General features: G+C 42.5%; 1 protein-coding gene and 1 long non-coding RNA gene across 2 annotated transcripts in view; both read left to right on the plus strand.

Annotated features, from left to right (window-relative positions):
* The first annotated feature begins 11,486 nt into the window (after window positions 1-11,486).
* The window catches only part of hs3st1l2 (heparan sulfate (glucosamine) 3-O-sulfotransferase 1-like 2), a 40,375-nt gene continuing 33,587 nt past the window's right edge, over window positions 11,487-18,274 (plus strand). Inside the window, exon 1 of the mRNA XM_061070998.1 lies at window positions 11,487-11,823. The gene's annotated coding sequence lies outside the window, so the exon portion shown is untranslated. The remainder of the gene's footprint in view (window positions 11,824-18,274) is intronic.
* LOC133002291 (uncharacterized) lies at window positions 14,006-17,144 on the plus strand. The gene is made up of 4 exons (XR_009678244.1): window positions 14,006-15,418; window positions 15,612-15,774; window positions 15,904-16,096; window positions 17,046-17,144. It is a non-coding gene; the product is annotated as an uncharacterized LOC133002291 (long non-coding RNA).

Genomic DNA, 18,274 nt, shown 5'->3' on the forward strand with positions numbered 1-18,274 from the left:
TTCTTCGTTTGATGTTTAATGAAGGTCGGCAAACAACCTATCAGCGCACTACCGCCCTCATCTGGAGAGGAGTCAGAATTGATATTTATATTTAGAAACCTGAATATTTCCTCTTTCCTGCATCACCTGAGCTCCTCTGTAATATTTATATTAGACTTCAAGTTAAACTGTGTCTTTGTGGTGAGTTTTTAAGAGTCTCTTTTATTGTGGACAGACTAAGAATAAAAGCTCCAGTGTTTCCTGCTGATCACATCTGTCACATCTGCCTGTTCAGTGTCTTCAGGCTGCTGTTCTCAGACCTGAGGGACCAAACCTCATCCTTCATACTATCACCTCTTCCCTGGTGTCTCTGGTGCTTGTTCTCGTCCAACCTGCTCTCTATCGAATTGTATCTGCCCTTGTCTCCTCTGTCTGACTCTCTGTTCTTACTGACCTTGAACGACCTTCCCAACCTACACAAGGTCAGGACGATCTCCTCTGATCCCTGTCGCCCACTGAGTCATCAAAAACTGAGAGTCTCTACATCAGCATGTTTCTATGACTATGATCTTTCAGAAACATCATCCATTATCACCACTGGGGGTCAGCAGGAGCTGGATGTTCAGCAGCAGACAACTGGAAACTTTTAACTGTGGAGATTGTTTATTAAAACCCTCAAAACAAAGCAGAAAAAGCATCGGAAGATTGATGTGTCACTTTTCTGCATTTTAGAAACAGAGATTAGAGCTAAAACATCAGTTTAAAAAAAATGTAGGTGTGGATGTTAGCTCTCTTACTCAACACACAAAATAAAATCTGCCCATATCTTACAGTAAACTGTGCAATAACATCTATGGACTCATATTCATGTGCGATCTGTGCACTTTATGATGTGAGGACCATGGGTCTTTATAAATAATGCAATAGAAAAAAAGATATTCTGAAGCAATTTAACTGTCTTTTTCTCTTTTATGAATGTGTTCCATAAGCCTTTGTGTGTCTGTGTGTGTGTGTGTGTGTGTGTGTGTGTGTTGAACCTTTCCTCAGCATCATAGCGTCCTTGTTCTGTATTTGACCCCTAAAAGCATCTCTCTCTCTCTCTCTCTCTCTCTCTCTCTCTCTCTCTCTCTCTCTCTCTCTCTCTCTCTCTCTCTCTCTCTCTCTCTCTCTCTCTCTCTCTCAATCTCTCCACGTACCACTTCACCCAAAACACCCCCCCAGGAGCTCTGAATAACTGAGCACACACGCCGGCCGTCTCTCACGACGGACGTGAACACTGACTCTGTGTGTTTTCGGAGTGTTACAGGCCTTCAGGAGCGAGGCAGCGCAGTGAGAACGAGGAGCAGATGAATATTTGATCAGCTCCTCTCCGCCCCTATGTGCTGTAATATTGATGCAGTCCAGAGGCATTGAGGCCCAGTCTCTTCGGCTCGCAGGTACATTATCACACTGCTGGCAGACCTGAGCTCTCCCTGACATCCCACTGGAGAAAACCAGCATGGCATGAAGAAGATAACATGTCAGTGTGTTTATTTGGGTATTAACCAGGGTACTTTTAGTCGAATACCCTGTGTAAGTACTTGTATACTGTGGTGTATTGTGTTATATGCCATGGGAGCAGAAAGCACATGTTTCCTTCAGGCTGGTGGCTGCTGGTTAATATTCTATTTCAGGTTTCATCTACCAGGTCAACAGTGTAACCGGCCTCTTAAAGAAGTGCACAGTGAGTAATAAATCGCAGGTAACCATAGCAACAGAAAGAGTCTCACTGTTGAAACGACGTCTAAACATGAGTGGAACTGACTGTACGAACCTTATGACGACTACTCAAACACAGCTTTTCTATAAGTGGCCGTGGAAAATGCATGAAGTGAATTTGAGATTTTGTGTAATACAGTTTGATTTAAATGGCTCATTCTGCATAAGATTACATGAAAGACAATATTACCACATTTAAGATTCTTTATGATTCACAGAGAGAAATTCTTTCAGCAGGGAATACATGCCGCCCATCACACAGAGACAAGTCAGTTTAGAGTCTCCGGTCAAATGAAACCTATAGTCTGCATGTCTCTGGTCCGCGGGAGGAAGAGAAGCTGTAGAAAACACACAACAACACACATAGAATATCAGAATTTCATAATTTATACGAAGCTGCTCCACCGCTGCTGCACAAAAAGCTCACTGAAAAGAGTTCAGTGAAGCTCGACTCGGTTCACAGAACTTGGGCTCGAGATGTTCTTTCTGTAAGTATCAGGTGGATATAAGTGACATTTCTGAGTGGGTTCACCTAAATGATGTCTTTATCATTATTGTGTCACTAGTGAGAGTTCTATGATCTCATTTAAAGATCAGCTGTCAGCCATAAACGTGACCTCTGTCCACCTGTGATTAAGTGAACCCAGCTGTAGGGGGCGCCCTGTTATTTGTCTGCTGGTCTGGTGTTCTGCTTCATGTGTGAGTTGTGTCAGGCCAGTGCTGCACGATGACATTATGTGATATTGTAGCATCAGCATTAAAGTTTGATGTGAAGCCCTCTGCTCTTCAACAGGGTTCAGAAGCTCAGAAGATGAGATGAGGCTCTTGACTCTCTGTGCTCCTGCAAGTTGCTGAAGGGTTCGGTGCATGACACCTGCCGACCTGCAGGAACTTCCTACTCCATCATGAGCAGTGAGCAGAGAGGAGGAGAAAGAGGGTGCTCAGCAGGAGGTGCACTCAGACTGGTATGACTTCTAGCTCTGCTGTTCTCTGCTCTTCCTTTTCCTCCCTGTGGATTCTACTGTTCTGTGTCTGTATCCTCACGTGAACTGAAACACTTTCATGCTCCTCTTTCTTTGTTTTGTTATTCACTTGTTATCTCCATCTTGGAGTTGGCAGTTACATCGATGCTTGTTCAAGATTCAAGATTAACTTCATTATACCATAGTGGGAAATTTCTCTTGGGCTCTTTGCCAAATAAAAAAAAGCTTTTGTGTCTTCAACATATTATAAAAGACACCACACAGACTTTGATTATGAGCTTTACCCGAATCCTGCTTCAATCAATCCTTCTATAAACTCTTCAAGGATTTGCTTGGGCCAACGAACAAAGACAACCAGTTTCTCTGTCTTGTGAAAACATTAAATGACTGATCCATGTAATCCACTTTTACACACTTGAAAAAACACAACATTGACTTAAAGAGAAAGTGAACATATATCAGTGTGATATGGTCCATGTCTCACCCATTAACATGGAGGAGGCAGGGTTTTTGACCTGTTATGCAGTCAGCCACCAGGGGACACTTGAGACATTTTGGCTTCACTTTAAAGGAGCTCATGTCGTCCTTCTTTATAACCTGTCTATGGGAAAACCTAGAGACACTTCACTCCTGTGTTTGAGCGTCTGGAGGGACGGGACAGATCCTCGGGATTGGCAGGGTTCGTGTCCCCAGCTCTCTTGGAAGCATTAGCAGACCAGACTGGACGGACCTCAGGCTGAAATCACAGCCTCGCATCAGTCCCCTGGCGAGCTACGCATCATTAGCCGCCATGTTGGCCCCGACACTTGCTGCGTCCCTCAGAACCAGACGGACGCGGTGGCCAGGCTCCGTGGAAGTGAGCTGTCGGGATCAATGTCAGTGACAGGGGACGGAGATTTGGAGAAGGGAAACTGGTCATTATTTCAGCTCCAGCTGTTAAGCTCAGAGTGAACACAAGAATACAAAGTTAGGGAAATGTTCTACACAGGATATACAGAGCATCGTCAAGATCTAAATTATATTACAAGATTATTTCTTTTAACATTTTCACTGATTTCCAAGGGAAATAATTATTAGTTTCTTTAGAGACTAATTCATGAGTGTGAGCAGTTTGATGCTTGATTGAATCTAAGGGGCGGTTAGGCCTTGGTGGAGCTATGTGGTCTTTTAAGTGCTTTTCTAGTTTCTCTGTCAGCAGAATTACTCAAAAGCTTCTTAACCAGTCTCCATGGAATCATGTGGAAGGTTGGGACATGACCCAAGAAGGAACCCAATACATCTTGGTGTGGATCCGGAGAAACGGGCAGATCCAGGGAATCTTTTAATCCATTTTTTAACATGATAAGATCAAGCGTTAGCCTTAGCAGAGGAGCGTTCTGTACACGTAGACACAACAATCAAGAGATGTTTGATACGGCCTCTGGATGAACATTAAATCCAACAATCAACTCGTGCATCGGACCCTTTTTCGCTGGGTCAGAAAGTTGTCTCCTCCGAAGCCCTGGGGGGTTTCATTCAGCCGCTGGTAATGCTGTTACGATGGCTGAGCTAATGCAGCATCCTGTCATATCGTTGTGTGGCCTCTTCCCTCAGGAACTGCTGTGTGCGTGAGTATCTGAGTGAAGGAGAGCAGAGGAGGGAGGGGTTTATTACAGTACATTAAGGTTGGGGAGGGGGGGGGGATTACACTGACCATGCTGACATCAACATGTTAGCTAATTGACGAGAGGGGATATAAAGTACATGCTGTTTATCAAATCCTCTTTGGGATCAGAGTAAAACACTTATGGGGCGAGTGAACGTCTCCATCACCATAGACACTTACTACACACAAGTGAGGATTAGAGGCCGGCGTGGATGAGGAGTTGGAGATGATCGGGAGAGATTGTGTAGAAATGGATTCTGGACGGAGCTGCGTCCGGGAAAATGTGGTCAATGCTCACTTTCTGCTGACGGCCCCGGTTTGTTTGACGCCAGTGAAGTGATTGTTATTTACATTTACTCATATTCAACAACCGGGGGACCACAGTACAGGTTCAGTGCAGTGGGAGACCTCAAAGTAAGGAGTCAGTGCTGAAGGACCCAGTGCAGGAGATCAGGTGATGTGCTCTTCAGGCATGTGAGGGAGGTGGAGGTGTCAGGAGAAGAGGAGCTCTGGGGAGAGATGAGTCTGCAGAAGGTTCTTAAACAGAAAGAGTTACACCTCAACTCTTGCTCCACAAATGAGATCAATTTATCCCTCTATATGTCACCTCTCAAGGATTTTAAATAATTGATATTTCATATGAGCCGGTCATGAGTGTCGCTGGCTGCAGCCTGCAGGTCAAACCCCCCCGACAGCAGGGGCTGAGCATGGAGCCGTCATGCTGGCGACATGAAGCCTTCACCTGGAAGCAGCTCAATAAATAACTGTGATGGTTCACTGGTGCAGCCACACGTTGATCTGAGGGTCAACAGGTCAAGGCCACGGGTCACTACAGATGTGTCCGAGCTATTATAGACCTCATGTAAAATTCATATATGACGTGAAGTCAATTTAAAGACCTTGTCTCCTCTCCGGCCTTCATCCTCCAGCCTCTTCCTTTATGATTCTCCAACGCCCGATACACCAGAGGCAGGAAAAAAAGTTCACCAGTTGTCACTTGGACTCAAACATTAACTGACTAGATTTCAATGATCAAATATCTGAGTCTAGAAAACAAATGTGTGGAGATTTAAACTGCACTGATGTCCTCGTCTCCTCATTTCCTTCATCCTCTCCTTGTTTCCTCTCTCCTCAACACTTTGTTTCATGACCTCACCTCCGCTCCTCTGCTTTCCTTTCATGCACTTGCTTATTTCATCCCTTGTCCTTTCCCCTTGTTTCCTTTCCTTTCTGCTCTCCTCTCCTCCCTTCTTGCCTTTCTCTCCTCTGTTTTGCTCCCTTGCTTCCTCTCCTAATGACTCTTCCCCCATATGCTCCGTTTCTTCCTTTTCTCTTTACCTTGTTTTTCTCCCTTGCTGATTCTACCTCACATCTCCCTTTTCCCTCTGCTCTCCTTATTCCTTCTCCTTTTCTTACTCCTCCTTGCCCCCTCATCTTCTCGTTCCCTCACCTTTGCTCCTTGGGGCTCGGAGGAGCGTCATCGTGGAGCATCTCCAAGCTCAGGGCTCCAGACACAACACTCCCAATACGCAGCAGTGGAGCGGAGGGAGCGCTTCAGTCAGAGATTTAACAATGAGCAGCATCGAGAACAATAACAGGAGCGCCTTCATTTTCCAAGTATCCCAGTGGAAACAAAAGTCAAGTAAAGTAGTTAAACTACTTGAAGCTCTTTGTGCAGGTCAAATGACTGCAGGTGACTTTCACAGTTTCACAAGGAAAACTGCAACCAGCATTTGAACCAACAAAAGTTCATCACAGGCAGGTGTAGAGGTTTCACAGAAGAGAAACCTCATCTCTGCTGTGAGCTTTTATTCACTAAGATGTGGTATCTCTCTCCTTCCTCTCCTCTCTCTCCTTCCTCTCCTCTCTCCTCTCTCCTCTCTCCTCTCTCCTCCCTCCTCTCTCCTCTCTTCTCTCTCCTCTCCTTCCTCTCCTTCCTTCCTCTCATTCCTCACCTTCCTCTCCTTTCTCTCCTTCCTTACTTTCATTCCTCACCTTCCTCTCCTTCCTCTCCATCCTCTCCTCTCTCCTCTCTCCTCCCTCCCTCTCCTTCCTCCCTCTCCTTCTCCTCTCTCCTCTCTCCCCTCTACTCTCTCCTCTCGCTTTCCTCACTTTCCTCTCTCCTCTCTCCTCTCCTTCCTCGCTTTCCTCACTTTCCTCTCTCCTCTCTCCTCTCCCCTCTCCCCTCTCTCCTCTCTCCTCTCTCCTCTCTCCTCTCTCCTCTCTCCTCTCTCCTCTCTCCTCTCTCCTCTCTCCTCTCCTCTCCTTCCTCTCCTCAGTTCTGCTGTTTGACGAGCCACCGACACCTGAGTGTGTTTCTGTACATGTGTGTATCTGTGAGACAGCTCTGCAGCCCTTTCACGCTCAGTTCTCAATCGCTGCATGTAGATCTTGCTCGATGACAGTTCTTATCTATTCCAGGATGTGGCACTTCGCCCCCCCACCGACCCTGTCGGAGATGTCAAGACGCTGCGTGCGTGCAAGAAGACATGTTGACTTGTATGTAAACTTCTTTTGCTGTTTTTCACACATATTTTTAGTAAAGGAACCAATTACATGAACCGGTCCTGACTGAGCTGAGATGTCTCCACAAATATAAAGTCACAACAGTCATAGAGGCACTGGCACATTTTTCCTTCTTTTCCACTGAGTACAATGTAAGAAGTTGGATTTTCAAGTCATTTTCTGACATCTCAGGCCACAGATGTTTCTCAAAGCCCCGTTCAGGCATAAAACTTCTGTTAAATAACATCATAAAAGTATTTTTTTCAGATATCCAAGTGTTAAAAACTTGGACTTGAGTTTCTTGAAGTTTCTGATTTTGACAGACTTTTTGTGATGTTGTCTCTTGATCTTTTCTTCTTATACGTGTGAATGACTTTTTGCGATTGCCCCCGACTATCCTGTGTCTGCGTCATCTGTTTTCAAAGACATAAGAAGAAGAAATAAAGAATCCTCTTCAGTGGGAAATCTGGTCACGCATCTTTAATAACACTGGTAAGATTTCCCCTCATTATTCATGAAGTCTGGTAAATCTTCAGTTTTTACTCCCACAAATGATGCGCTCAACTGCTTCAGATAATGTTGCTTGCTCTAAAATATTTATTTAAATTCAAATCACCGACTGTACAAACACTCAGAGCCAAGTTCTGGCTGTTCTTAGCTCTCCAGCTCAGCATGTGGTCCCCGCTGTTCTAAACCTCAGCTATTTCCAACCAGAACTTCACTCTCCAGTCTCACGTTAAAAGCACTCGTGTTTTTTTTACACTTGAGGAATGTTTCTAGAAATAGATTTTCTATCTAGTTTAATGACTTTCAAGGAGTGGATTATTTCAACGCCAGGGTCCGACAATAAGATAGAACCTGGAAGACGTAGGGGTTGTTATATCTTGTGTACTGTGTCAGAAACAGACGACAACCGACAACCAATGCTGCGTACGTTTGATTCTCTTTAACCTTCCACAACGTTTTCTCCAGGCAGAGACAGAGCTTCACACGAATGTAAACATGGCAAAACCAATGTGGAATAATGTTTTGTGTCGCAGGGTGGAACAGTGGAATAAATATCTGTGCTCGATATCTCTGTTTAAAAAAACTATTTAAGTCGTCATTATATTTTCACAACAGAACAAAAAATAAGGTGGCAACAGTTTCTTTGACAAGCTGCATCTCATCTCCTGCATCGGATAATTAAACAAAATGATTGAGAAGAAAAATTAGATTCCTTTGACATCACCTTGCAGAACTCTAGTCTAATTTATATTCTTAGTTTTTTGGCTGGCATTTTGGCAGCTTTTCCTCCTCTGTGGAGTGACGGGCTGCTCACAGCGGTGGTGGGGGGGATGCACAGCTCTTCTGCTTCTTGTCCTGCATTATTAATACCTGATGTTCACAGTTGACCTGGCGCTTACACACTTCCCTCGTCCATTCATGGCTGGACGAGTGTGTGTGTTTGTGTGTAGCAGACAGGAAACGCATCAAACCACAGCTACAGCCTCCAGGATGGAAACACAACATCCACCTCGCTGCATTAAAAGTCTCCTTTTGAAATCAGCTCTTAAGTGGCTTCGTCTTCATCAGGCCGACAGGCCGGCTGCTGTGTGAGCCACTGTTAGTTCTCTACGATGAACTTTGCAATTTGTTCTCGGTTATCTGCCTCAGTTCAAACCAGAATCGGGGGGGTTCATTACATCCTTAAGTGAGACGGGTTTCATCCAAATCCGCAGCTTCTGGAGAGAAAGGAATGTAATAGAGATAATTTGCTCTGAAAAGGAACAAACAGAGCAAAGTGGGGCTGAGCGATCTGTCAAAAAGCCCTGTGAGAAAACTTCACTGACAACCATATAATGAGGCTCTGTGAGGGACTCCCACCATCGCATTGTGTCTTTATCTGCGCTTTCTAAACTGGGAGGATGAAAAGACGTTTCAAAAAAACAAGGGGCTGCAGGTTCAGGAGAAATTACCCATGCTTATTTATTCAGAGATGTCGCCTCATAGAGCGACCGAGCCCCTGGGTTTTCTCACAGGCCCAAGCGAGCGAGCGCCAACTCACTCTGCTGCCTGAGAGCAGAGGAAATGTGACACAGACTGAAAAAGGGGAGAAGAGAAAAGACGAGGGAACACACAGAAAGAAAAGAGGAGTGTAAAAAAAAAGTGGGTTGAAGTGACCGATAAGAGATCAGGGTCAAGAGAGGAGAAGTGCCGGAGAGACAGGAAGCAGAGGAACACAAAAAGGAAGACGAGAAAAAACGAAGAGCGATCAGAGTCTCAGATCAGACTGAATTTAACTGGAGCCTCGGAGGGAAGGAGACAGGGCGGGGGGGGGGGGGTGGCAACCAGCAACAGAGGAGGAGGGGAGGGGGGGAGCGCTAGTTGAGCGTTTCCCAGGGGTCTCGGAGGGAGAGGAAGATGGCTCGGCGAGTGCACCCCCCGCCGAGACACTCGACAGGGGGCCAGCTTTTTGTTTTGGAGAGAGAAATAAAGAGAAGCTCCTCTCGCTCGCCTCCCCCCCGACAGTAAGACGGAGATAACAGAGGCTCATACGCTGCATATTTCTGCTGGTGGAGGAGCTTTGTTTCCGAGAGGTGGGGGGGCTCCTTCTAATCCAGTCACTCATCTCCCACCCCCACACGTTCACTTACACACATACACACACAGGCTGTGGGTAGCAGGAAAGTGACATGTACATGAAACCACATCAGTCCAACCTGAGAACAGGCACGACGGGTTTATTCACAGAAATACCAAAGTGACCATATAGTCATTACCCCTGTACAACCACTGGGCAACCCACTGTCTAAATACCCCTTGCCAATGTACCAATGAGCGTGCCATCTAGTTCTGAGTGTCATTTTATATAATTTATTTTTTTATTTTTTTTATTTATTGTTTTTTATTTGTATTTTTTTTGTCTGGTTGCTTGTTTCTCATGTTAACCGTATTTGTAACTTGTTCTTCCTTGAAAGAAAAAGAAAAGGAAAGAAAATCCAATAAACACATTTGAAAAAAAAAAAAAAAAAAGGAATACTGTCCAGTTGAATATCACTTATTAAAGTATTTAAGTATTAATACTCAGCCTAAAGGGGGTTTGAGATTGTTTACACTTTTATTTAGTGAGCTGAACTCGTCGCCATTTCTTAACTTTCAGTCAGATTTATTTATTTGTACAAAATGAAGTTACAATCCCCACTTGCTTGTGGATGTAAACATCATAAAATAAAGGCAGAAATCGTCATTGTATGATGAGCTAATACAAACAAAAGCATCTGAATACTTCTGTCATTTGTTCTAATGTATAATACCCCCCCCCCCCTCACCCCCACCCCCAAGCAGCCCCTCCACTCAGAGGAGCAGTATAATGTGGATCTGGAGCAGATTAGCCAAAGTTAAATTCTGTAATCGCTGCGATGAGCTTAAACAAAAACTGAGTCGGGGGGGTCAGCTCAAGGTTAAAGTGATCGCTGTCTCTTTCAATTAGCTCCCGCTGTTCAATCAGTCGTCGACGCTCGTCTCTTTTTCTGTTCCCTCTCATTTCGTTCCAATATGCTTCAGTATTGATTTGGACGGCAGCTTTGGCAAAGTGCATGAATAAAAACAATCTGCTTTTTTTATTGATTATTCCTTAAAGCAACGAGGGAAAGTTACAGTATTTTGTCATGTTTCAACTTCAGCAGAGTCTTATAAAAACTATGTTGCATTATTTTATTCAAGCAAGTTGATTTATTGGGACTAATTCAAGTGTATTTTACTTAACTGTTTTTTTTTAAGATACGCAGCAGGGTGACAAACAGATCTGGAGCCAAACCTGGAACTTTAACCCATAAATCATTATATAGAGCGTTTCTGTTTTAACCTGTGCGGCTTTTCCAGCCTTTACGGAACAGGTTTAGCAAGAAACAGATCAACTGCATGAGCTGATGCCAACCAGCCAATCAAAACTGTTATTCCTAATGAGCATTCAGAGCAAGTGACAGCCAAGAAGAGCAAGAAAAGTAAAGTTGTGAAGTTGTTCTCGAAAATAGGGAAATTGGTTGAATCTTAACCGACAAAGAATTAACGAATAGAAGAAAAAGGGAAACTTTCTTTCTTCTAAAATCAAGCACTTTATTCTAGGATTTATTTTATTTTTTATTTTATTTTTTACTTGACATAAGAAAAGAGCAAGATCAGACCTTTTAGTTTAAAATAATGTAAAAATGATTAAATAATCTTTAACTGATGTGAAGTGAAACAAAAAGCAACGACAGCGATGTGTTGGGGTTTGTGTCGTTGCCTTTGTGCGGTTGTGTGTCGGCGCTCTGTAACTTATTTATGATTCAACGGACTCACAACAGCCAAGTGAAGGAGGGAATATGAGAGGAAAGACGACAAAAGAGGAGGTTAAAAACAGGAGGAATGGAGCAGGAGAGGGAGGAGGAGTGGAAACGGTTTTACTCCTTAGAGGTGATCAGATGAAAGGAAAGAAAAAGATCTGATGGGGGAGAAATAAAAAAGACAAGAAGCGGAGAAAAAAAAGGAGGGCGTGAGGGAGAGGGGTGTTTCCCTGAGGCAGAGATGTGTTTGTGTGTGTGAGTGTGTGACACAGTGAGAGAGAGATTAGTTCACACACACACACACACACACACACACACACACAGACTCCCTCTCTCCCAGTCACTCAGTCAGTTCCAACAACACTCTCACCGAGGTCGGCAGCACAAAGCAGAGCCTCTCTCTTACCAGCTTGCACACACACACTCACTCACACACACACACACACACACACTCACACATACTGTACCTCCCCACACACACTCACTCACAGACACCGTGACACACACTCTCTCAGAGCACACACCTCCTCAGGACGCCTGGGAAGCTGAAGCCAAGCTGACGAGAGGAAGAAGACAATAGAAGGAGAAGTAGTAAAGAAGGAAGAAGAGGAAGTAAACACACGTTTCTGTGGAGAACATCAATCAGGTGAGTGCCTCTTCATCCTTTCTCTGCTCATCTTCTTCGACTCCACATCACAATGACGGGGAGAAAACTCTACAGCAGGAAACTAAACACAGTTAATGTTTACACAGTGCAACATGTACATCCTGTGTGAGGAAGAGTAAAGTCTGGTGCACGGTGACTGTACCTGCACAGTGTGAGTGAGCAGAGTTCAGCTGATCTACTCTCTCACTCCTGTTTGAAGACTTGAGTCAATACAGATACAGAGGGGAAACTTTAGTTGTTGTAGTTGAGTAGTTTTTTGCTTGGGAACTTAACACTCGTTCATCTGTTTAAATGAAGATCAGAAGGTATTTTTGTGTGAGTGTGCATTTTTGTGTGTGTGTGTGTGTGTGTGTGTGTTGTACACCACATCAGAGAGTGAGGCAAAGTGTTTGAAGGTTTCCTGAGAATCTCAAAAGACAACTTTCATAGGTTTTGGGGAGATTCAAGCTCATCGAACTGCAGCCAGTGTTGATGATTGATTTTGTCTTGTCAAGAAAAAGCAGCGTAACGACCCAAACATGTGTTTATGTTGAGCAGCTGTTGTCACGGTGACTGTTGTTTGTCAAGAGGAAAGATAAACAAATCAGGCGAGGTTATCATGAAGCCAACAGAGTCCACAGAGGGTCACTTGACTGGGTCGTCTGAATCATGGACTTTAGCACATGCAGGAGACCAGTGTTTGTTTCCAGTTTCGTTTGACCATCGTTCTCTGACCCTAACTGAGCGCTAACTATCGTAACCATGACAACCGAAACTCTCCTAACTAAGAGGTAACCTCAACGTTGTGTTCATGCTAACCAAACTTTTAAGTCTAACCAAACTTTTCCCACATCGTAGAACACAACAGTTTTTAACGATGTGTTTGAAAATCTTTATTCGAACGGCCTTTGGAAACTAGACGCGTTCATTTTTCATGGAATTCATTTGCACATTAATTTTCTTTACACCTGGTTCCAATCAAAATAAACTTTCACACTTTCAAGCTTTTATTAATTTTTTCGGACCAAGGTTTTTTCCAAAGGTTTACTTTCAACCTTCTAACGTGTTGTTGAAAACCTCCCATATTGAAGCAGTAGATGAAAAACGTTCTCCTCTTTCCAGTCTGACGATTATTTGTTGATTTATTTAATATTAATATAAATCTCTTTAGGTGGAACAGGGCTGTTGGGAAGTTCTCCCTGTTTTTGCAGAGATACTCTGGCTTCCTGCTCATTGGGGTTAAGTTGATTCGATGACTGGTTGTCTTTGTGTGTTGTCCCTGTGACACGCTGGCGGCCGTTCCAGTGTTTACTCTGTCTCTCGCCCAGCAACCCTCACAGGATAAGGAGAGATAACGGATTGATGGATTCTTCGTTAGCCATCGCTCAGTTATTTTTGACTTTAAAACGATGGGATGTAGCCACTTGAAGCTAGAAGCAGGAGAAACAAGTCCTGCTGAAGAAACTGTGCACAGCTCGGACTGTATACAAACAAATGGGACCTTAGTCAAATTAAATAATATGATAAATACATCTGTATGAGAATAGAACAATGATGTTGTAGAAGTTCTTCTTTCTCCGTCCTGAAATCTGCCCTGAAGCAGCTGCCACAAAGTTTAAGCCCCTGAGCCACACAGTGAAACTCATCATGTTCTCTATTCTTTAATACTTTTGTTCAGGGTTCAGTTTGTTCCCTTATCATATCTTTTCTAAAACAAGCCCCATCGAAATATGAGCAGTCAGACCTTGTGAATGTTTTTTGTCTTTTGTGCCGTCTATTCGAGTCATTGTCAATGTGCAAAAATCGTCATCTTCTAGTTCTCTTCTAATTATCTTAACATTACTAAACTGAAGCTCCTAAAGAGTGAGATTTATCCAACCTGTGAACACACGACGGCCAAACTGAGGCAGCTCCACTTCTCATCGCGCTCCCACACGACAAATCGGACTGTACAATTAATAACAATAACCCAATGTCTAACACCAATAACCCTGACCTCCTGTGGAGCGGGGGGGATAATTCAAACAGACGAAACAACCGGAGCAGATCCAGGTCAGAGGGGCTGCGGAGGCATAGACAGTGTGTGTGTGTGTGTGTGTGTGTGTGTGTGTGTGCGTGTTCTGGTAATCATCACACCGCGGGGACCGGTGACTGTTTACACAGTCACGTCATGGGGACCGGTTGCGGTGTGGGGACCAAAATGCCGGTCCCCATGAGGATTACCCTTTTAAATGAATACTATAGCTACTCTGAAGGTGCCTGTGAAGTTTGAAGCATTGGCCCATATTACATGTTTTTTGGTAAATGTTAGTGTGTGAGCATTGCTCAGTAGTGTCCCTACTTTTTCTAGCTAGTACTGCACCCACTGCTTCACACACACACATCTTCCAAATATGGTTGGGTGCCACCCACTTCCTGGTCCCCATTAGTAATGATTAAAGCAGCGATGACATTTTCAGCAATCAACAGTAAAAGAAGACTTTTTGCTGGAGAAACTAGCTAAGAAGATAAGAACTTGTGCAGAGGAGCAAAAGTAAGACATAAGGTAAGCACAGTTGTATCTTAAATAAGTATAAGCAGTGTTGAACCCTCAAATTACATTAATTACCATTACCTAGCTAGCATGATTAATAGCTCTGATTAGCTACAAAGGCTAAGTGTATGACCTCAAATGTTTTACTGCGTTTCTCTAACTACTTGCAAGCATGATGCATATGTGAAGGAGTTTATGTGCAGAGGAAATGTAACCTGGCTGCTCTGGATAACCTCTATTTGGAAGCTGGTTATGAACAGGCCCTTTAAACTTTTCTTATTTAACAATGGGCACGTTCATGTGGAAGAGGCAGAGCAGGTTATTAAAGCATCATGGTCAGAGGCATACATCTGGAATTAAATGATAGAAGGAGGATTCAGGATAATGTGGACATGTCCAAATGCTTGTAACATTGGTGTACATGCAAAACAAAATACAATGACTATTATTTTGCCATCATCTTCGATGTGCTGTAAACAAAAATACTATGCTCTCTGCTACTGAATGTGTACATCATGTCATGCCTCTGGCTTGCTCTACCCAGGCACGTCCTCCTGTCTGAATTCTCCTGCTGTTTTCTTTATATGTGAAAGCCATACTCCTTCACAATTATTCAGACATTATCATTTCTCATTTAAGCTGTTTTCAGGCATGACCTGCAGGTAAAATCCAAATAATTGGCTACAGTATTGACCCAGTTTACCTTTCACACATGCACAAGACAGATATACAGTACATATGTTTGTATGTGTGTAAAGTTTATGCAACAACGCACAAGAGTATGCATCACCCTGTAGGCAGAAACTATACTCATGACAAAGAGTAAAGGAGAAGGTTTCTGTAGTTGAATTTTGCAAGAAAAACAACCCTCATGAGGATTGAGGCAACAACAGCAATTTTTAATACCACCAGTCTTACTAAGCAAGTAAACAATTTTTTTTTAATCTTTTCCTGCAGAAATGGCACCATGCATCAGCCCCTTTCAGGATGCAATTCAACATGTTATTTCACAGACTGACAAAATCTGCAAATTAGAGGTCCAGTATATTAATGCAGTAAAAGGTGAGGTGGTATCTGCTGTAAATTATCAATAAATAATTATCATTTAAAATCTAAAGAAAAGCTCCAGAATACATGTAATATGGACTAGAATGCTGGTCAGTTTTGGTTTGTTTTGTTTTATATATCAGCATAAACTCATTGTTAACAAATATAATTAATGGATCTTTATTGAAAATGTTTTTATTGTTTACAGGACGTGGCGTATTTGCAAAGGGTACAATTTGTAAAGGAGACTTTGTTGTACAATATAGGGGGGATATGATAAGTGATGCAGAATCACAGAGAAGGAGAAAACTTTACCACCCCTCATGTGCTGCATTCATGTTTGCCTTCAAGTGGAGAGGGAAAACATGGTGGTAAGACTTAAGAATACCTAAACTAGACTCCATATACTATACTAAGCTCTACTACGTGGGTCTCTGATTTTATCGTGATATATTGTGACATTTGTATTTTTCCTTTTCCAATTTTTCCAATTTCTCAAGTGTTGATGCCTCCAGAGAAGATGGCTCAATTGGGCGACTAGTTAATGATGAACACAGACGTCCTAACTCGAAAATGAAAAAAATGTATGTTAATGGAGTACCCCACCTTTGTGTATTTGCCCTGGATGACATCAAAGAAGGAGAAGAAATCACCTATGATTATGGAGGTGAAGACTGCCCATGGCGAACACAAGTATGTTGCAAACACAGTAAATACAATGAGTCAAGTATGACAACATTTTAGTAGAATGAGAAATATGTGGAACTAATTTGGCTGTATTCATATTTGCAATAACCATGTACACTATACATATACAAAAAATACCAGGATTGACACAACTTGTTTGGATTTTAAGCTGCAATGCATGAGTGACCACTAATTATAGTGAAAATAACAGGAACATGTAATTACAAACAGGAATCTGATTTACAAAAGTTTTAAGGAGCTATTGAAGGTCAGTTTAGATTATTATAGATATTATGTTACTGCACTGAATGATCCTCTTTTAACACTTCATCCTAGCAGGGTTGTCTACAGACCTCTGCTAGCAGCCTGAAGCTGTGCTTTTGATTTATATGTGAAATAGTGCAGCGTGTCCAAGCTTTTCAATTTCCATTGGATGAATGGAAATGTCATTGATTCACCTGCATTAGCATAGATGAGATTATGATATTATAGGTTTGTCACTTTAGTGACTGCAAGCAATAGCTTTGGTTAATTTAGGATCTCAACAATGTTTTTACAATGACATCTCCAGGAAAACCTTTTGTCGCTTCTGTTTAAATCGAATACTACTGATGACGTGGCGGGTTTTTGCGATGACCACTGATTATGTAATGGCTCTTGAAGGGCTGTCCCAATTTGATGGGGAAGATTTCAACCACTACCCCTTATAACTGTTTCAAGGGGCAAGATAACCCTGTAAAACAAGGGATAGGGTTAGGGAGAAGGGGCGAAATGGGTTCGGGCATAAGTACAAAGCATTGAAATGCTATTACTTTATATGGTAAAGAATCAGGGTCATATTCTAAATGTATTCAGTCTCGCTTATGACATGGATGTAATCTGAAAACTTTGTCTGAATAGAAATATTACAATATAATAGAAGTTAATGTTTGGAACGTTTTACTTTTGTTTACAGACGACCAGCATCACTGTTGACACCATGGAGGAGGATGACTCTGATCCTGTCCACTCAGAGAGTCTGATAGATGGTGCCTTTGCGCCAAAGACCACACCTGAAGAGGTAAGTTCATGTCCATCACTATTTTTTCATTATTTTGTTACTCTATGTTCAGAGTTCGTGTAGAAACTGTGTGTGAACAATTAGGTTAAACTGGTCCCCACAATGAACTATAATGTTGGGTGTAAAATGTCCCCACAAAGCCTGTGTTAAGTTATGTGAATGAGAAAGAGCTTCAATGGTCAGAAGTAATGTAAATTGGTATACAATGACATTTCAAGTCATACATCTTGAAGGTTAGTGTTAGAGCTATATTCATGCTAGATTTCAAACCTCACAGTGTTTTCTTTCTTGATAAATTATCACTCTACATTTTGGAGTCACGAGGTCCCCACAAGACACCTTCTGACAGTGTGTAACCACAAAACACCTTCTGAGAGTGTGCAAGTAAAAACTGTTTTTGAAAAGTTAGATGAAACTGGTCCCCACAATGAACTTTAATGTAGTGTGTAAAATGTCCCCACAAAGCCTGTGTTAAGTTGTGTAAACGAGAAAGAGCTTCACTGGTCAGAAGTATTGTAAATTGGTATACAATGACATTTCAAGTCATACATCTTGAAGGTTAGTGTTAGAGCTATATTCATGCTAGATTTCAAACCTCACAGTATTTTCTTTCTTGATAAATTATCACTCTACATTTTGGAGTCACGAGGTCCCCACAAAACACCTTCTGACAGTGTGCAAGTACAAACTGTTTTTGAAAAGTAAGATAAAACTGGTCCCCACAATGAACTATAATGTTGTGTGTAAAATGTCCCCACAAAGCCTGTGTTAAGTTGTGTGAACGAGAAAGAGCTTCACTGGTCAGAAGTAATGTAAATTGGTATACAATGACATTTCAAGTCATACATCTTGAAGGTTAGTGTTAGAGCTATATTCATGCTAGATTTCAAACCTCACAGTATTTTCTTTCTTGATAAATTATCACTCTACATTTTGGAGTCACGAGGTCCCCACAAAACACCTTCTGACAGTGTGCAAGTACATACTGTTTTTGAAAAGTTAGATAAAACTGGTCCCCACAATGAAGTATAATGTTATGTGTAAAATGTCCCCACAAAGCATGTGTTAAGTTGTGTGAACAAGAAAGAGCTTCACAGGTCAGAAGTATTGTAAATTGGTATACA

This window comes from Limanda limanda, chromosome 5 (genome assembly GCF_963576545.1).
Source record: "Limanda limanda chromosome 5, fLimLim1.1, whole genome shotgun sequence".
NCBI lineage: Eukaryota > Metazoa > Chordata > Actinopteri > Pleuronectiformes > Pleuronectidae > Limanda > Limanda limanda.